At 42.8% G+C, this 21,533-nt stretch overlaps 1 protein-coding gene across 3 annotated transcripts in view; it reads right to left on the bottom strand.

Annotated features, from left to right (window-relative positions):
* Positions 1-9,137, bottom strand: part of LOC126213585 (uncharacterized) — a 124,128-nt gene extending 114,991 nt beyond the window's left edge. For 2 of the 3 annotated variants that reach the window (XM_049941433.1, XM_049941435.1), the window contains exon 1: positions 9,038-9,137. The gene's annotated coding sequence lies outside the window, so the exon portion shown is untranslated. Of the gene's footprint in view, positions 1-9,003 lie in introns of all 3 variants that reach the window. The other variant, XM_049941434.1, reaches the window with a different exon arrangement.
* Between the last annotated feature and the right edge of the window lie 12,396 nt (positions 9,138-21,533).

Raw genomic sequence — 21,533 nt, 5'->3', positions numbered from 1 at the left:
CAAAACTGGTGCTTTACAGACCAGAGTGTGGATTGTCAGATCCCTTAATCAGGCATTTTGGTTACAAAATTTAAAAAGGAAAATTGATAGATTAAAGTTAGATATAGTGGGAATTAGTGAAGTTCTGTGGCGGGAGGAACAAGACTTCTGGTAGTGTGAATACAGGGTTATAAATACAAAATCAAATAGGGGTAATGCAGGAGTAGGTTTAGTAATGAATAAAAAAATAGGAAGGCGGATAGGCTACTACAAACAGCATAGTGAACGCATTATTGTGGCCAAGATAGATACGAAGCCTACAGTAGTAGAAGTTTATATGCCAACTAGCTCCCCAGATGACGAAGAGGTTGAAGAAATCTATGATGAAACAAAAGAATTTATTCAGAGAGTGAAGGGAGACGAAAATTCAATAGTCATGGGGGACTGGAATTCAACAGTAGAAAAAGGAAGACAAGGAAAAGTAGTAGGTGAACATGGAATGAGGGTAAGGAAAAAAGAAGGAAATCAACTTGTAGAATTTTTCTCAGTGCATAACTTAATTATAGCTAACACTTGGTTTATGAATCATGAAAGAAGATTATGTACGTGGAAGAGACCTGGAGACACTGAAAGGTTTCAGATAGATTGTGTAATGGTAAGACAGAGATTTAGGAACCAGGTTTTCAATAGTAAGGTATTTCCAGGGGCTGATGTGGACTCTGACCACACTCTATTGAACTGTAGATTAAAACTGAAAAAACGGCAAAAAGGTGGGAATTTAAGGTGATGGGACTTGGTTAAATTGAAAGAACCAGAGGTTGTAGAGAGTTTCAGAGTATTAGGAAACAATTTATAAGAATGAGGGAGAGAACTATAGTAGCAGAAGAATGGGTAGCTTTCAGAGACGAAACAGTGAAGGCAGCAGAGAATCAAGGAGGTAAAAACACGAGGGCTAGTATAAATCCTTGGGTAACAGAAGAGATAATGAATTTAGCTGATGAAAGGAGAAAATATAAAAATGCAGTAAATAAAGCAGGCAAAAAGAAATTCAAACGTCTCAATAATGGGCAATATGACACTGTGTGAAGAATGTGACAGACCACTTAAAGACCTAAATCGAAACAAGGCCCCAGGAGTAGACATACCACTAGAATTAGCCATGAGAGGGCCAGACCTGACAAAACTCTACCATCAGGTGTGCAAGATGTATGAGACAGGTGAAATACCCTCAGACTTCCAGAAGAATGTAATAATTGCAATCCCATAAAAGCAGGTGTTGACAGGTGTGAAAGTTATCTAACTATCAGTATAATAAGTCACAGCAGCAATATACTAACACGAATTCTTTACAAACGAATGGAAGTACTGGTAGAAGCCGGCCTCAGGGAAGATCAGTTTGGATTCTGAACAAATGTTGGAGCACAAGAGGCAATACTGACCCCACGACTTATCTTGCAAGATATCAGGACAGGCAAACTTACGTTTCCAGCATTTGTAGTCTTAGAGAAAGATTTTTACAATGTTGACTGGAATATTCTGTATTAAATTCTGAAGGCGGCAGGGGTATAATAGCGAAAAGCTATTTACAATTTGTATAGAAATCAGATGGCAGTTATAAGAGTGGAGGGGTATGAAAGGGAAGCAGTGGTTGGGAAGGGACAGGGTTGTAGGCTATCCCTAATGTTATTCGATTTGTACATTGAACAAGCAGTAAGGGAAACAAAAGAAAAATTTGGAGTAGGAATTAAAATCCATGGCGAAGATATAAAAAAAGTGGGTCTTGCGACTGCACTGTAATTCTGTCAGACACAGCAAAGGACCTGGAAGAGCAGTTGAGCTGAATGGGCAGTGTCTTGAAAGGAGGATATAATATGAACATCAACAAAAGCAAAACGAGGATAATGGAATGTAGTTGAATTAAATCAGGAGACGCTGAGGGAATTAGATTAGGAAATGAGAAACTTAATGAGTTTTGCTATTTGGAGAATAAAGTAACTGATGATGGTCGAAGTAGATAGGATATAAAAAGCAAACCGGCAATGGCAAGGAAAGTGTTTGTGAAGAATAGAAATTTGTTAACATCGAGTATAGATTTAAGTGTAAGGAAGACTTTTCTGAAAGTATTTGTGTGGAGTGTACCCACGTATGGAAGCGAAACATGGACGATAAATAGTCTACACAAGAAGAGAAGCTTTCGGAATGTGGTGCTACAGAAGACTGCTGAACATTAGATGGATAGATCACGTAACTAATGAGGAGGTACCGAATACAGTTGGAGAGAAGAGGAATTTTTGGTACAACTTGACTAGAAGATGGGGTCGGTTGGTAGAACATGATCTGAGGCATGAACGGATGTTGAATTCAGTACTGGAGGGCAGTGTGAAGGGTAAACATGTTAGAGGGAGACCAAGAGACGAATATACTAAGCAGATTCAGAGGGATGTAAGTTTCAGTAGGTACTTGGAGATGAAGAAGCTAGCACAGGATGGAGTAGCATGGAGAGCTGCATCAGACCAATCTTTGTACTGAAGACCACAAAAATAACATGCTTCAGTTACGATGAAGTTGTTTTAAACGAACGAAGGTAGAGCATTGCTTTGGGGCGGATGTCTGGTTACCTAAGTTGCTGAATCCGAGAGAGCTTAAAAATTTGTTCCACAGCGTGCTAGCCTGTGTGGCAACATGTATAATTGTTGGTCCAAATTTTAATCCGTACATCAGCAAACTGTTTCGTTGTGTTCTGGGCCCAAGATTAATTACTGTTGAATCTTGGCAGCTTTTAGCATGCTCATTTTATGTGTTTTGGCGAGCCTTTCACCTTTTAAGCGCATGTTTGTGTTAAATAATAAATTGAGCCATTAACTCACCAGTTTTATCTGAGTGGCTTGTCATGATTTTGGGAATTGAATTGCAACTTGGAATTGTCTCACGGACCGACCATTATAAGGTGTAAGTGATGTCAGATTCCCTGAATAATTGTCTTGGCTAAGTTACCTGGAAAACTCAATCAGTATAAGCTCTTATTGCAGCTGTTGCTTGTATAGAGCGTCTCCATATTGTTCATTAAGACATTTTGATGTTGTTATTTATGTAACTAGTATATCCTTTGCTATTGGTTACTGTGCTATGAATTTCTTTGACTGCAAGCCTGATATGCATTTAATTTCACTTAATGATTCCTTCATTTTTTGACAAAATATTTCATTCAGTCTGAATTTAATTAAATGCTTGTGTCGGTATAAAGTTCGAAGCAACCTCTGCTGTTGCTCTGTGAAGCAGGTGTAATCTTATTATATGACCTCAGAGTAATAAGTACGTTTAAATTTTGTTATCATGTAACGTGCTTAATTCTTTAATGATCGACTTCTCTAATTATTCAAGACATCGAATTTGTTTGATGAATTCGTATTGTGTGCTAGATTTGCTCATTTGGCCACCAGCACCTTACCCATCCAACCTAGCTCCCTGCTACCTGAAGTATTGTACGCAAGGGATAAACCGAATGAGGTAGAACCATCTTAAACCGACTAGCCTTATATTCGGGAGGGTGGATGGTCCGCTCTTCATTCACCCACCATAATTTAGATTATCGTGGTATCCGTAAATCATCTCAGGTAAATGCTATGTTTATTCCTACTATAAGGCAACAGATAACTACTTATTGCAATCTTGCCATTCTACACTTATAAGCCTGCATAAGTATGTATATGCGAATTACCTTAACTTACCTAAATTGTGATGTAAAGACGTGTCCGATATCCTGTGAGAAGTGATCTACTTATAAACTACTACTACTGCTACTACTAATACCATTACTAGAACAACACAAATGATGAAGTACGCTTACATACCTGGTCAACACATGCATGGCAGTGTGATCACGCGTGTTCTGGACGTAGTGTAAAATGCTCATGTGGACTAGTTACCTCATTCCTTCCTCAGTTTGTCAACAATAAGAGGTACGGTTTTCAGTCCTTCCTTTCCTTCTTCAGATAGTGGTCCACCTATTGTAATGGCTAAGTAGCATTCGGTACAGGTATGACTGCTGTTCCCAAGAGCGTACCCAGTATCTGTGCAAAGGGTCAGTTACTACCAATTTTGTGGATGAGTAATGTGTGGAGAAAACCAAGCACAATTTATTACGACGAGAAACTAAAGCATTATAATCTGATTACCATGTGGGTCCGACCCGCTACTGTGTCAATCTCTACCATAGCGACTCTGGTTACTTCTTCAAACTGGCAACAAGCCCAGTACAGGCGCAATAGATTTATTTCTACGTATTTTAATCTGGTCCTGAGTTCCTAGGAATATTATTAAGTCTGCATGTGATCATTTAATTACTGGGGCCGTACTTCCTGACAGACTTTAATGACTCGTGGAAACAGAGATCTGTAAAAACTCAGTTAGGCGAAATTAGTTACAGACCTACTAGAGTACTTCAATTCGTTTCAAAAGTCTATGAGAGTGTGGCTCGGATAGAATACTGACTCATGTGACTGACCAGAACGTCTTAACAGCGCTCACTTTGACTTTTACCAAGAGTTCTGTATAGAGAAAACAGTACCGAAGCTCAGAAAAGGAATGACTGCAGAGGTAAGCAAAATCAAATATTCCGCTGTATATTTTGATGAAGTTGCCAAAGTCTTTGACTGTGTAGGCCACAAAGTTCTACAGGGCAGCTGTGGCGTTAACGGAATCCTTTCTGCACTGGTGGAGACTGACTTTCATAACAGAAATAGATGGGTGTCACAGGAATGAAACTGACCTCGGAATGGGTGGAAATGGCGTGCGAGGTCCCATAAAGACATCGGTAAAAGGCACACTCTTGTTGTTAATCCTCATAAAACTATTTCGCCTTCCAGCGACTTAAAAGTGAGATTTCAGACAAACAATAATTACCTGTTGCCAACACAAGTAGGCATTACTGATCTTAAACTAAATTAATCGCAGTGTGTATAAAATTCCTATTGCTTTGTGAGTAAAAGAGAATACTTTAGCCCTATATGAGAATTTTAATCTGTGCAAATTGATGATAATGATCCCCCATGGTACACAAAACGGGTCAGATCGTTGTTGCAGAAGCAACGAAAAAAGCATGCCGGATTCAAAAGAACGCAAAATCCCGAAGACAGGCAAAGTTCTACAGAAGTTCGAAATTAGCGCGTACTTCAATGCGAGGTGCTTTTAATAATTTCCACAACGAAATTCTGTCTCGAAATCTGGCAGAAAACCCAAAGAAATTCTGGTCATACATAAAGCACACCAGTGGCAAAACGCAATCAGTACCTTCACTGCGCGATAACAATGGTGCAGTCACTGATGACAGTGCCACTAAAGCAGAGTTATTAAACACGGTTTTCCGAAACTCCTTCACCAAAGAAGACGAAGTATATATTCTTGAATTCCAATCAAGAACAACGGCCAAGATGAGAAACATAGAAGAAGATATACTCAGAGTAACGAAGCAGCTTAAATCACTTAATAAAGGCAACGCCTCCGATCCAGATTGTATACCAGTCAGGTACCTCTCAGAGTATGCTGATAAAATAGCTCCATATTTAGCAATTATATACAACCACTCACTCACAAAAGATCCGTACCTAAAGACTTTAAGTTTGCTCAAATCACACCAATACCCAACAAGGGAAGTAGGAGTAATCCGCTGAATTACAGGCCTATATCAATAACGTCGATTTGCAGTAGGTTTTTAGAACATATACTGTATTCGAACATTATGAAGTACCTCGAAGAAAACGATTTATTGACATGTAGTCAGCACTGATTCAGAAAATATCGTTCTTGTGAAACACAACTAGCTCTTTATACTCATGAAGTAATAAGTGCTATCGACAGGGGATGTCAAATTGATTCCATATTTTTAGATTTTCAGAAGGCTTCCGACACCGTTCCTCACAAGCGTCTTCTAACCAAACTGCGTGCGTACGGAGTATCGCCTCAGTTGTGCGACTGGATTCATGATTTCCTGTCGGAAAGTTCACAGTTCGTTGTAATAGACGGAATGTCATAGAGTTAAACAGAAGTAATATCCGGCGTTCCCCAAGGAAGTGTTATAGGCTCTCTATTGTTCCTGACCTATATTGACCACATAGGAGACAACCTGAGTGGCCGTCTTAGATTGTTTGCAAATGATGCTGTCATTTATCGCCTTGTAACGTCATCAGATGATCAAAACGAATTGCAAAATGATTTATATAAGATATCTGCATGGTGCGAAAAGTGGCAATTGACACTGAATAAAGAAAAGTGTGAAGTTATTCACATGAGTACTAAAAGAAATCAGCTAAATTTCGGTTATGCGATAAGTCACACAAATCTGAGGGCTGTAAATTCAACTAAATACTTAGGGATTACAATTACAAAGAACCTAAATTGCAACGATCACATAGATAATATTGTGGGTATAGCAAACCAAAGACTGAGATTCATTGGCAGAACACTTAGGTGCAACTGGCTACCAAAGAGACTGCTTACAATACGCTTGTCCGCCCAATCCTGGAGTATTGCTGTGTGGTGTGAGATCCGCATCAGATGGGACTGATGAATGACATCGAAAAAGTACAAAGAAGGGCAGTTCGTTTTGTATTATCGCGAAATAGGGGAGGTAGTGTCACAGACATGATACGTGAAATGGAATAGCAATCATTAAAACAAAGGCGTTTTTCGTCGCGACAGGATCTTCTCAAGAAATTTCTATCACCAGTTTTCTCTTCTGATTCCGAAAACATTCTGTTGGCACCTACCTACATGGGGAGAAATGATCATCACGATAAAATAAGGGAAACCAGGGCTCGCACAGAAAAATTTAGGTGCTCGTTTTACCCGCGTGCCGTTCGAGAGTGGAACGGTAGAGAGACAGATTGAAGGTGGTTCATTGAACCCTCTGCCAGGCACTTTATTGTGAATAGCAGAGGAATTACATAGATGTAGATGCAGATGTATAAATTTTGTTAAGACGAAAGCGAGTTAGCTGAACGAGGGTTGTGGTTGTGTACAGGTGGGCCGAAGGGAAGTCTTATTTTAATAGTAGGAAAAGTAATGATTTTACTGAAAAGTATATAGTAATAGTCGGACTGTGCATTACGTGGAAACGAATTATAGGACGCCGGCAGTGGAAGTAGTCTGAGCACGCAGAAACTAAGGAAAAGGTAAAGTAGCCGGCAAAGTAACACAGCAGCACTGTCGCATTAAAATACAAAAATGTGTGGAGAGACCACTATTCGTTTCGAAATTATCGACAGAGAAGTCAGAAGACAGAAGGAAAGAGAAAAGGTCCAAGAACTCAAATTTCAGCTGTGTATCGACGGAAACGATATAAGATTATTAAGAAGAAGTGTGGAGACAAGGGAAGTACGAGAAGGAACCAATAGTTATTACAGAACACGGGTATACATTACTCTAAGAGAGATTGTGTACGAAATAAAAGAGTTACTTCGTCTGAGAAATAGAGCGAACTACAGCAATGGTGCAGACTTCGAGCCGGCCAGAGTGGCCGAGCGGTTCTAGGCGCTACAGTCTGGAACCGCGCGACCGCAACGGTCGCAGGTTCGAATCCTGCCTCGGGCTTGGATGTGTGTGATGTCCTTAGGTTAGTTAGGTTTAATTCGTTCTACGTTCTAGGGGACTGATGACTTCAGAAGTTAAGTCCCATAGTGCTCAGAGCCATTTCAACCATTTTTTGCAGACTTTGATACAAAACTTGAGTGTGTACCGACTTGGTGCTTGAGCGAATGGGAAGTAATAAACTGATTAAGTATTGCACAAATTATTTAATGTCAGGACCAAAACACACGTTCTCAAAAGTGCGACATCAAATAAAGTGACGCCATCCAACTTGAGTGATGGACTGTAAATTTTACGGCAACATGTGTTAACGAAACGGAACTTTTACAGACACCGTGTCATGTAGACAATGTTTCTGATATGATAAGAGATGAAAAACATTATGAGGCGTCCGATGAGAGGAACGCAGGAGACTTGCAAATTGGTTTCCCCATTCTATCCAGTGACTGGGATATGTAGCATCGTATATGTCACGTACTTGCACAGATAAGGCTGCAGGCAGCCGGCCGAAGTGGCCGTGCGGTTAAAGGCGCTGCAGTCTGGAACCGCAAGACCGCTACGGTCGCAGGTTCGAATCCTGCCTCGGGCATGGATGTTTGTGATGTCCTTAGGTTAGTTAGGTTTAACTAGTTCTAAGTTCTAGGGGACTAATGATCTCAGCAGTTGAGTCCCATAGTGCTCAGAGCCATTTGAACCATTTTTGAAGGCTGCAGGCGTTCCAATTAGTCGTCGTTTCGAACACCTGCTGTTGTGCACAACGTTGCTGAGTAAACTTTTGGAATCAGCCTGAACATAAATTGAACATTCAACTTTCCTCTACGTTGTTACTTAGTTTAGTAAAAACATTTATGAACCCAGGGCATCTGAATTTCTTCCTGCTGGAAAACAGATGTTAGGTACATTACCACTCTGTAGAAATCTTCCAGCAACTGTCGCCTGAAACGTCCTGGCAGATCAGAACCGTGTGCCGGACCGAGACTCGAACTCGGGACATTTGCCTTTCTCTGGAAAGTGCTCTGCCAGGAAGATTCATATTAGGCACACTCTGGTGCGGAGGGAAAATTTTATTGCGGAAGCCTCGCCTGCTTCAGTTGTCATTTAGATCCGACAAGTATACATCAAAAGCAACATTCGTTCTGAAACCACTTTCAAAACCATGCAACTCGGGACAATAATAGCTACTGCTAGTAGCACCATTATTTCCATTGTGCTGTAAGAATCAGTATTTACCAAAGATCATAGCTGACATGATACAATACAGGAGTTCATAATATGAGCTGTCACGCTACAGGCAGAAGAAAATAGTTGGGAAAAGAGAAAAACATCTCGGTCTCCCTTTAGTTTTCCTCCGTTTTCATACCCGCCGCTTTTAAGTGTGGATAACACTGAGAACAGGAGAGTGTCAAATTGAGGGAAGTTACACGCACAGTATATACCTACCTTACGTTGATGGAAGGAGTACGTGGAGACTCACCAGACACGTCGGGCGCCGCGGCAGCCAGTGCAGTGGTGGTCGGCAGTGAGACTCGCCTCCTGTGCTGGACTGGGCTGCCGCCTCCCACCCACTCTGTCCGCAGTTTTCCTCGAGACCCCCTCCCTCCCCCACTCCTTCCACCTCCCCCCTACGCACCGACAACGATAACCCTTGGATAGGTCTGACGTTCGAAATATTTCTGCCATGTGATCTTAGCCGAAACACTAAGAATTCTTGCTCTTACGCAAAGGCTGTAAGTCAATTCATATCGCGTATTCTGTCGCCCAGTGGCCATTCTGGCACCGTAATGCAAAGTGATGCATTCGCTATTTCTAAACTGTTTCACCGCGAAATACGGTCCCTCCTTTCAATCATCGCACGAAGCCCCAAATTGCAGAGACTGAGATAAGCGATCGCGGAACAGAGTGGCTGGAACCTCTGACTAGCAGAAAGCCACGTGGGACACATCAGATGCTGTTCGTTCCCAGCCTCTGCCCACTCCATTCCCCGACAGCGACGTACTTGCCCACCACGAGGTGTTCATTTCAGTGGCCTTCCTCTCTCCTTCTGCGAGATACGCACCCCGGACAGACAAATACTCGCCCTCAGGAGGCGCCCCGCACTTGCCGTCAGCCCTTCGTCCAGCCATGGCAGTGGTCTCGATCCAGCGATGCGCCCTACAATTGATGACCAGATTTGTAGAGCTACAATATTGAGAAGATCTTGGCTGCTACATTTCGTTCGCTGTTCCAAACAGTTCTTGGCCTTTTCTATATTCTTCCTGTTGGAGGAGAAGGCGTTCGCGCCTGAAAGTGTATAAAGATGTCGATAATCTTGTGATTGAGGGGGGAAACCACACGAGGAAGCTGTTTGACACTGAATTTTCGAGATTCTTTTGGGGTGGGAAGATTTAATCAGAATTTTAAGCAATTTTTATATCACTTAATTCATATTTCGAACAGTTTTTGTGAATTTTTTTGAATAATTTCAGCCAAAATTAACAAAGTTAGGCTGTGATGTCCGCTGAAGGTTGTGAGTATAGTTCTCCAATTGCGTACAGTGCAGCCATTCCGATTTTCATCTGAAATCAAAAGGTTTTTGATTTTACATTAATAGCTTATTTTATAAGAATATGAAGCTCAGTGCAAGTGAAAATAATGAATATTAAAATGTCTGCAGGCGTTGCAACAATTTACTTCGATTTTCAGGATTGTTTTTCTCTAATTAAGCAAAGAAAAATACCCTTAAAACCACGATATCATTTGACACAGTGGTTCAAATATTTCGTAATTCTATAAGAAATCATACTATCAAATTTCATATTGATCGGTTCTGTACTTTTTGAGTTAGATTGCACGCAAATGTCAAAAAAGTCATTTCGAGATGAACGCCTTTGAAAAATAAATTCTCGGAAACTAGAAATTCAAGTTAACAATACTGTAAAATGATTTCTGCGATTCCAGCAGCAAATAGTAACCCTTCATCTTCCTCATATGCTTCGTTTAGCGCTTGCAGCTGTTCTTTCCGAGTTTTCTGACCTTCTTTGGATTCCAATCAAGTAAGTGTAAAATTCGATGACCTGGTAAAAATGCAACTATTAAGTTACTTGAGATACGTGCGTGAATAATGTACTGATGGAAAGAGAAAACTCAAGTTTTACATGGTTCTCGCCAAGTAGCAGTAGTTTGCACCTACTTCAGTTCTAGTAAAGACAACAGAGAGCGTTTTGTGCAGTGCGGGACGGTAATAACTTTTCAGCGTGACTTTCGTACTGGGTATGGTGTGGATCCTCCTACAGCACAGAGCATTAGACGATGGCACGAACAATTGCGAGAAACAGGTTGTTTCCGTAAAGGCAAATCGCCGGGACATCTGCGAGTGTCTGACACAAACGTCGAACGCATCCGCCATAGTTTCACAAGGAGGCCGCAGAAATCCGTTCGCCGTGCAGCTCGACAGGTCAACATGATCCCGATTTCCGTCAGGCGTGTGTTGTGTCGACGTTTGTGCTCGATACAATACAAAATTCAGCTAATGCAAGCTCTCCGTGAATGTGACAGGCAGCAACGTGTGGAGTTCTGTAATTTCGTTCTCAGCCAGATGGAGGGTGACAGTTTTCTCCCACCCTTAGTGTTAAGTGACGACGCAACATTCCATTTAAAGGAAAGGTGGACCGCAATGCTGCGAGAGTATGGGGTACGGAACAACGACATGAAGTTGTACAACATGAGAGGGACTCTCCAAATTTTAATGTGTTTTGTGCAGTTAGACGGTAAAAGATGTACGGTCCATTTTGCTTTGCCGAGAACACTGTTACAGGAAGCACAAGCCTCGATATGTTTGTGAGAGATCCTATCCCACAGTTGGAGACTGGATTCGAACGACTTCAGTTACCAACAGGATTGGGCACCACCACACTGGCATCTGGAAGTGCGGGAATTTTTTAATCAAAGGATTACTGAACGATGGATCGATCGCAGTAGACCAAATGATTCACCCTTACATTATTGGCATCCAGGTCTACGGTCCTGGCTGTATGTGATTATTTCTTATGGGGGTTTATAAAAGACTGTGTCTATTTGCCTCCATTACCAACAACAATGAGTGAACTGAGACATCGCATGACAGCAGCTGTGGAGGCTGTAACTCAGGACATGCTAGCTGCAGTGGGGAGCAGTTTGAATACCGGATTGACATTTGCCATTCATGTCAAGGGAAGCCTATTGAACACCTACGAAAAGGTATGAAAAAGAAACTTTTTCAGTTTCCCGTTAATGAAAAAAGAATATTCATTGTACGAGGGTCACTGAGTAAGTAATGTTCCACATTTTTTTTTTTTTTTTTTTGAAAATGCGTTAATGTACAAAGACAAATGTCCTTGTTGATGCTTCACATTTTATGTTTGTTCTGTGCACGGTGAAGTTTCGAACCGTTCTGGCAGATGGCGTAGCCGTAGTACAGCGTCAACATGGGGTCTACATACGACTAACGTTACATGCAGCGTGCTGTTATTGAATTCTTGTGTGCGGAAAAACGAAATGGGGCGAACATCTATAAAATTTTGCGTACAGTCTTTGGCGATGATGCAGTTGATAGGAGTACAGTTGGTCGATGGGTAAAGAAAGTTACAGCCTCAGGAATTTCAGAAACAGAGCTCCATGATTAGCCATGCTCGGTATGTCTTGTCACAGCCGCTGCTCCAGACATGCTGAGTCGTGCGGAAGCCATTATTCGTGCCGACCGGCGCATCACAACTCAACAATTGCCTCGGCAGTTGTCGGCCAGCATTGGAAATGGGTCTGCAATGATCGAGGCTCACGGATATGCAAAGAGGTGCTGACGATTGGTTGCACGAATGCTCTAAAAATGGTTCAAATGGCTCTCAGCACTATGGGACATAACATCTTAGGTCATCAGTCCCCTAGAACTTAGAACTACTTAAACCTAACTAACCTAAAGACATCACACACATCCATGCCCAAGGCAGGATTCGAACCTGCGACCGTAGCAGCCCCGCCGTTCCGGACTGCAGCGCCTAGAACCGCAAGAGCACCGCGGCCGGCCACGAATGCTCTCAGCGGACCACAAGATTCAAAGAAAAGCCATATCATCTGACATTTTGAGACCGACAGAGGGACCTTTCTGTCACGGATCGTTACCGGCGACGAAAGATGGGTGCGCCACTTTGCGCCGCAAACAAAAAGTCTGTCGATGGAGTGGCATCATCCTCATTCACTACAAAAGAAGAAATACAAGACAACCCCCTCTGCCGGAAAAGTCCTGATAGTATTCTGGGACTGTGATGGCGTCATTCTGGTAGATGTGATGCCAAGGGAGTCAACCATCAATTCACTGGCATACGTGGAGACTCTGAATAAACTGAAGAACCGTATCCGGCATGTGCGATCGGACAAGAATCCAGCAGAAATCTTGATCCTACACGATAATGCATTCCCGCACAAAAGTCTGAGAACCCTGGAACTAATCGCCAAATTGCGTTGTCCATCATTGCCGCATCCATCCTACCGTCCAGACCTGCACACCCCCCCCCCCCCCTTCACCCCACACACTTCCATCTGTTTGGGCCGCTTGAAGATTCTCTACAGGGAACACATTTCGTACATGACGAGAGTGTCAGTTATGCAGTGAAAACGTGGCTACGCCCTCAGGACAAGAGCTTTTACCAACAGGGAATACATGCTCTTCCACAACGTTGGCGTATAGCCATAGATCGTGATGGAGACTACGTAGAAAAATAGGACATGCACAACACATGTTGATGTATATTGTCACAAAATTCTGACTCTTAACAATTTATACGTTCTGAGGAAAATATCGTGGGGCATTACTTAATGCAACAACCTCCTAAACGCTCATTAGTTTCAAAAATGTAGACGTGCCTGATCGGATGATTCTTTTTCATACACCCTGTATAATGAAAACGGTGATATAATTTGACGTGAGCCTGTATATTAAACATATCATAAAATGTGCATACAGAGAGTGCCTTTACGTCTTTTTCCTCTTGTGCAGCCCCCTTCTTCGCAGTTTATTTGTTGCTCAACTGCACTGGTGAGTAATTACTTCTCAGAAAAGAAAAAAATAAACCTTGATAGCGACTGCCGGCGGTCGAGGTCACTGGTTCACAAGCGATATGCGGCGCCTCGCCTTCGCTAAGTCGGCGGCTCCCTACGTCACACCGACAAAGCGCGGTGCACTGGAGAGGCTGTTTCAGTTCGCAGAGTTACAACATGGCGAGCGAGGCAGGAACGTAGTGGAACCCATCCTCCTCCCCCCACCACCTCGAGTGTTTGTGATATGACGTAAAAAATTTAAAAAGATTAGATTATTCAAACATGTGTTCATCTTGAACTGCGCATCTTTCTCCAGGGTTTGATGTATAAAATATATATGTTCGAGGATTTGTAAGACAAGTTATTCGGTCCTAAGTATGCCAAACTGGAGTGCCACGCTTCTTCACACAGCATTCGTCTATCACACGTCACTGTATTTTGCTCTTTGGAATTCGATCGTGTATATTTTGCAGTGGAAGCCATCAAACGTATATTCAGGGCAGTGGAATTTAAATTGTCCTGTAGCGTCTTTCCTGCACCTAGTCATTCGGTTTCACATCCTGCCTCCTCCTAAGGAAGAAAAAAAAGACAGTAAGAAACAAGAGACCATCAAAACAATACACATCTCTTTAATCCTTAGGTCCCAGAATTTTTTTGTCTCTAATCTTGCTACAGATTTCCATGGTGTGCCTTCCTTACTGTGAAAGAATCTACTACCTCATCAAAGTCCGTCAAACGGTCTGCTATATGCAAAATCAGGATGTCGTCTTCTAATACTGTAAAAACTGTTAATACGCGTAGTACTCAAGACTTGTGTGGTTTTTCGACTTAATTATGTCTATTTTTCCACTGTCTGCTAGATAAAATGAACTGAGCTTCCTAATATTGCTGCAATTCTAACACACACCAAATAAGTGTGTTTTCGCACAAATGATCATTTTTATTTACCTCTCTTACGTAAGTAACATGACAGCATAATTCACAAAGTATCAATATCAAATGCCTATTAGGCCTACTACAAGCAGAAAGTTTTATATTAAGAAATAGTATCACGTTTCGTTCATGAGATCGAAAAATAGTTGTACCAAATCATTTATATAAATTTGCAGTCGTCATATTCTTCCACATAATTTGTGTGGTGTAGCCGTTTCCTCTCCTTCCTCGTTCTAACAAGAATCTTTTCATCAAAAATTCTGTAACTATTCCCTCCATTGTGAAAGCTTAATCTCTGGTTACTTTCAGTAACCCTGCCAGCACCACAGGTTCAACTATCGCGCGTTTATTCCCCGTTCAGGCGTCATTACGTATTCGTACGACTCGTTTTCCGCTCTCTACCGAGAACAGAACTTAATTCGATTGCTAACCGGGGAGTGTACAACTGGCAATGTAGCGATCTGCCAATAATTTTCTGTCAAAATTTCCTTTTATTGGATAAGCGCAGAAATATAATATGTAATCCGTCTTACCAGCTTTTTCCACTCTGATAGCCTGAATTTATGGATTTAACTAATAAAATAACGCTGATAATTCGCACTGGCAATCAACCACGTAAACAAACTGCAAATAGCATTCACCCGTTCGGGTTTATTCGGCTCAGCTCGTATAGCACCGTCCTCTGTTTTTATTTCCAGACGCGAGGGAATTCCTTGGTTGAGATATCACTTAGACTATGTATACATGCGAAAACAACTTATCATTCTTTCAGATACCAACTTAAAATAGACAACATGCACTGGATGCTCAGGCGACATGTGAAACAAGGTGTCTTTCTTCAAGAATATGAACTTGGCGCCCTGTGAAATTGCCGCTCTGGGCAGGTACTCCTGTCTGCCCCCCCCCCCCCCCCCAAATCCAAATCCGGGCCTGAACTATTCTCGTCGAGCCGTCCTCAGGTGCGTGCAGTGTATGTTGATATTTTTCACGTTAGGTTCAAATGGTTCAAATGGCTCTGAACACTATGGGACTTAACATCTGAGGTCATCAGTCCCCTAGAACTTGGAACTACTTAAACCTAACTAACCTAAGCACATGACACACATCCATGCCCGAGGCAGGATTCGAACCTGCGACCGTAGCGGTCGCGCGGCTCCAGACTGTAGCGCCTAGAACCGCTCGGCCACCCCGACCGGCTCTCACGTTAGGTCGTTCATAGACATGTGAATTAACGAGTTTTATGAGGCTATTAGCCTTGATTTTTTTCAAACGGCGTTGTCATTGGTAGGGTGTGTGAATCATGTTCTGGTTTTAGTTCTATTCTTGTCCTTCCTTTTGTTCGATGGATCAGAGCTGGCAATCTGAAGGTTATGTCACCTCACGTTATCTTTTGTAGATAACACGGAGAAAACGAGTGTTTTTACTGTCAGTGGCGTGCTGTTGAAAATTCCAGTGGCAGGAAGATGAAGAACAGCGCTGAATCCTGAACAAGAAGGACCTGTTTATCGTAGGTTGCATGGAGCAACCAAGCGTAGCTAGCGACTGAAAAGAAGCGCCGGTCATTTTCATTTCGAAGAAGGTTCATAAGACCGAGGTAAATAATAATACGCCTGTATCGTTGACATCAACCAAGAATTACGGAATATGAACTACGCTCACGGAAGCCTACTGTATAAAAATCAACATGGATTCCATGTATAGAGATCTTGGGACACTCAGCTCGCTGTGTTCTTCCATGAGACCCACTACGGTGTATACACCGGTGGCCATGTTTGTGACGTTTTCTTTGACTTCAGGGAAGCATCCGACACAGCTTCACACTGCCGTTAGTGATAAATCAAAATCGACGCTGTTATTGTGGGAGACCAAACACTTCCTATCTCAGACTGCACGAGCGTCTTTATAGCATCTGAAGTGAGCTGCTGAGCATTGTCATGAAGAGGGTCACCGCCCAATGGCAGGGTTCCTCTTCGCTTGTTCTGGACTGCCCCTTAAGGTCGATTTTCTCGAATCGCCTTATCCAATCAGTGAACAAGGAAATCGGCTGTCATTCGCTTCCTTCCCTGACCGCCTGAATCATGGACATCCTGCTTCAAAGATCTTGCATGACTGCCACTCCTTGCTATCACACGTGAGGGTTGTGTTACATGGGCCGCATGAGATCAGGCGGAATCCCTCAGCATAAAGAAATCGAACTGGAGCACACACTTCTCACCTGGAGCGCGTCTCTATTGCTTACGCCACCAGTAGCTGCTCATTTTGTGCTCAGAGCTGGAAAGTGCGACGAGGCGCGACCAGAGACACTGCACAACACAGCAAAGTTGTCTGGAGTCCATTTGACAATAAAATCCGACAAATCACCAGCATTTCTCCGGAAATATGCGCAACCACCGGTTGTGATCTTAAACAGCAGCGAACGAAAAAAAGGAAAAATAAAACCAAGTGCAGAAAAATCGTCCAAAGAAATCTTAAAGCGATTTTGTACAAGCTTCAGTTATTACTGCTTACATTGATCAAAATTATGTTTGCTTCTAGATTTACGGCAGCATCAGGCCTAGGATGTATAGTTGCTTTTTCGTCCGTACATTGGCCGTGAAATGCACTCTCCAACATTTGGTTTTCAACACAGCTTGGAACGCACAAATTGCTGTTACACTTTTGCCAGTGTGATAAACTCGGCCTTACAATATATCGGGTACGGTTTTAGTGAGAGGGATAATATCTGCGAAAGTATGTCGAATGAGGGAAACTAATATCTTGAATCGTGATTTCAAATCCATGAGCAGAATTACAGGCTTCATCGTTCTCCTTATCCAGAGCTATATCGTCGTTGAAAAGTGAAGCTAACTGTCTGCGATATGAGGATTTCACCAAACTATATGCTGTACTGCACCACACGGCTCATGCTCAAGGCATTCGTTTGTTTAATTTCTCCTATAGAGCTCAAGTGAATTAGGTTCAGGTGGAATGGAAGGAACGAGACCATTTAAAGTGAGGAAACTATTACTGCACTTACCTCTGACAAGACTAGCAACACCACTGAATTCAGATGATGAGCGAAACGGTGACCCAACATTGCATTAGAAAACGTGTCCACACAAATGACAGACAATAACTGCAGCTCCGTCGTAGCTCTGAGAATGTTCATTACCTTTAAAAAAAATCTTTGTTCGACTTCAGTAACAGCTGTGACCTAGCGAAGTATTGAGACGACATACAAGAAAAACTGAGGCAAAATTCGATTCATATATCTCTTTCTGTATTTTATGCGTGAGCGTCTCTGAAACAGAAGTATTCAGTTCATTCTGTGTTAGATTTTACACTCCTGCAAGCACACCAAAAAGCTTCCAAATTTTGCTTAAGCTGTTTATTTGTTGTATTCACAGAAAAGAAATTCAGCAGTCTAGCGTTAAACCAGCTTCTTTATAGTAGAACATCTTGAAAGTCTCTTGCGATGTATGATTCAGGTGTAGGTTACTCAGTGTTATGTTCTTCTCCTGTTGCGAACTGCGGGCACAAAAACTGTGCCGCAGAGTCCCACGCACATACTAGTGCAGCCCTGCTTGAGGTTCCAAGGTTTCGCCGTCTAGCTGTGGCTGCGCGGGGTAGCCGCGCGGTCGGGGGCGCGTTTCTACGGTTCGGGCGGTTACCCCCGTCGGAGGTTCGAGCCCTCTCATGGGCATGGGTGTGTTTTTCTTAGCGTAACTTACTTTAAGTTAGGTTAAGTAGTGCGTAAGCCTAGGGACCATTGACCTCAGCAGTTTGGACCCATAGGAACCTACCACCACCACCGCTTGCCTGTCCTCCCGTGGATCGGCGCTTAGTTACTATTTTTTCTAAGAATCATAAAGAAAACAGCATTTATCGAAATCTATTGTATAACATCGAATGTGATTTTACCGAATATTATGTCCGCCCCCTGAAGCTCAGTGATCAGCGCGAAAAAAGGGCAATCCGAAGGGCCCGGGTTCGATTCACGGTGGGGTCGGAGATTTTTCTCCGCTCGGGGACTGGGTTTTGTGTTGTCCTAATAATCACCATTTCATCCCCATCGACTCGCAGGTCGCCGAAGTGGCGTCATCTTGAAAGACCAGCATCCGGCGAACGGTCTACCCGACGGGAGGCCCTAGCCACACGACATTTATATTGAATATTATGTTATTCAGTATAGCGAGCAAGCAGTAAAGCAAACGAAAGAAAAATTCGGAGTAGGAATTAAAATCCATGGAGAAGAAATAAGACATTGAGGTTCGCCGATGACATTGTAGTTCTGTCAGAGACAGCATAGTAACAGGAAGAGCAGCTGAACGGAATGGACAGTGTCTTGAAAGGAGGATATAAGATGAGTATCAACAAAAGCAAAACGAAGTTAATGGAATGTAGTCGAATTAAATCGGGTGATGCTGAGGGAATTAGATTAGTAAATGAGACACTTAAAGTAGTCCGCCGGCCGGTGTGGCCGTGCAGTTCTAGGCGCTTCAGTCTGGAATGACCGCTACTGTCGCAGGTTGTAATCCTCCCTCGGGCATGGATGTGTGTGATGTCCTTATGTTAGTTAGGTTTAAGTAGTTCTGCGTTCTAGGGGACTGATGACCTCAGAAGATAAGTCCTATAGTGCTCAGAGCCATTTGAACCATTTAAAGTAGTCCATGAGTGTTTCTATTATAGAGGCAAAGTAACTGATGATGGTCCAAGCAAAGAGGATATAAAATATAGACTTTCAATGGCAAGGAAAGCGTTTCTGAGGAAGAGAAATTTGTTAACATCGAGTATAGAATTAAGTGTCGTGAAGTATTTTCTGAATGTAGTTGTATGGAGTGTAGCTATGTATGGAAGTGAAACATGGACGAAAAATAGTTTGGACAAGCAGAGAATAGAAGCTTTCAAAATATGGTGCTACAGAAGAATGCTGAAGATTAGATGAATAGATCACATAAGTAATGAGGAGATACTGAATAGAATTGGGGAGAAGAGTAATTTGTTCCATAAGTTGACTAGCAGAAGAGATCGGTTGGTAGGCCATGTTCTGAGCCATTAAGGGATCATGAATTTAGTATTTGAGGGCAGCGCGGAGGGTAAAAATCGTAGACGGAGACCATGAGATAAATACACTAGGCAGATTCAGAAGGATGTGGGTGGCAGTAGGTGCTGGGAGATGAAGAAGCTTGTACAGGACAGAGTAGCACGGAGAGCCACATCAACCCAGTCACTGGACTGAAGATCACAACAATAACAACAATACCGAATTTGTTAAACTATCTAAGGAGTCATATTAAATTCTAATTTTCGTTTTGGCTTCACCTTTGTTCAGAGTTTTAAGGTGATGGGGTGGTGGTAAGTTCCTTTGGGATCAAACTGCTGATGTCATCGGTCCCTATTTTTACACACTACTTAATCTAACTTAAACTAACTTACGCTATGGATAGCACACACACCCATGCCCGAGGGAGGACTCGAACCTCCGACGAGGGGAGCCGCGTGAACCGTGACTAGACGCCTGAGACCGTGCGGTGTAGCAGCCTCTCCGAGGTCCATACCTTATGTCACTTACAGAGTTAATCATGTGTGTTTCTTGTCATATTGCATACCGTCAACAAATATTTTGTTAATTGCTGTTCTTCCTGGTGTAGCGATTTTAGAGGACGTCAGTCAATATACCGAAGCAGAAGTTGCCTTGCCATCTGGGCAAGCGAGAACATGGCTACTGTGCATCGAGTATACTTTTCACCTAAAACAAGTTAGCCATAATAAGCATTGCCAAAACTGGGGTTTAATGTCTCTTGCTTCAGGGAGAGAGGGCCGTATCTGATTCAGTGGGCAGGCTGTAGAGCTGAAATTAACAACGACCTGCAATAAACCCTAGTGCCAACGGCCTCGCCGCAGTGGTGACACCGGTTCCCGTCAGATCACTGAAGCTGAGCACTGTCTGGCTGGGCTAGCACTTGGATGGGTGACCATACGATCGGCTGATTGCTGTTGCCAAGGGGGCTGCACTCAGGCCTTGTGGGGCAAACTGAGGAGCTACTTGACTGAGAAGTAGCGGCTCCAGTCTCGTAAACTGACGTACGGTCAGGAGAGCTGTGTGCTGACCACATGCCCCTCCATATCCGTATTCAGTGACGCATATAGGCTTACGGTGACACGGCGGCCGGTCGTTACAGTTGGACCTTCATGGCCTGTTCGGACGGAGTACAGTTCTAGTTTATAACAATCCCTATTGTGTGTCGAGGGAACATGGATGTGTGGAGAATACATACATACTTCATTAAATATTCTGCCGTCTTTTGACGCTGCAGGATCAGGAAGAAAGCTATTAACAAAATATTACTAGTTGTCTTCACTTTTCTGAGCGCCTGCAGCTTTGTTGAAACGTGTGTGAAATCTTATGGCACTTAACTGCTAAAGTCATCAGTCCCTAAGCTTACACACTATGTAACCTAAATTATCCTAAGGACAAAGACACACACACACACACACACCCATGCCCGAGGAAGGACTCGAACCGCAACTGGGACCATGACTGCAGCGCCTAAGACCGCTCGGCTAATCCCGCGCGGCGCCTGCAGCTTTGCTGTATAGTTAAATAATGAGGGCACACTGTCGGGTAAAATGTTTTGGAGGTATGGTAGTCCTCCATGAGGATCTCTGGGTGGGGGAAACTCGGGAAGATGTCATCAACAGAAAAAAAAAAAAACGAAACTGGCGTTCTAGAGGTCACAGAGGGGAATACGTTAGCCGTTTGGGTTGGTTAGAGAATTTAAAAAGAAAATGAACAGCTTCAATTTAGATGCAGTGGGAGTAGTGAAGTGTGGTAGGACGAAGGACAGGACTTTTGGTGAAGTCAATATAGGTTTACCAATACAAAGTCAAATGGGGTAATGTAGATGTAGGTCTAACAATGGAGAAGAAAACAGAAACGTGGCTATCGCACTGTAAACAGCGCAGAGAATGCATTATCATGGCGAAGAGAAACAGGAAGCTAAAACCAA

Source organism: Schistocerca nitens, chromosome 11 (genome assembly GCF_023898315.1).
Source record: "Schistocerca nitens isolate TAMUIC-IGC-003100 chromosome 11, iqSchNite1.1, whole genome shotgun sequence".
Classification (NCBI taxonomy): domain Eukaryota; kingdom Metazoa; phylum Arthropoda; class Insecta; order Orthoptera; family Acrididae; genus Schistocerca; species Schistocerca nitens.
This window is presented reverse-complemented; position numbering and strand designations above follow the sequence as displayed.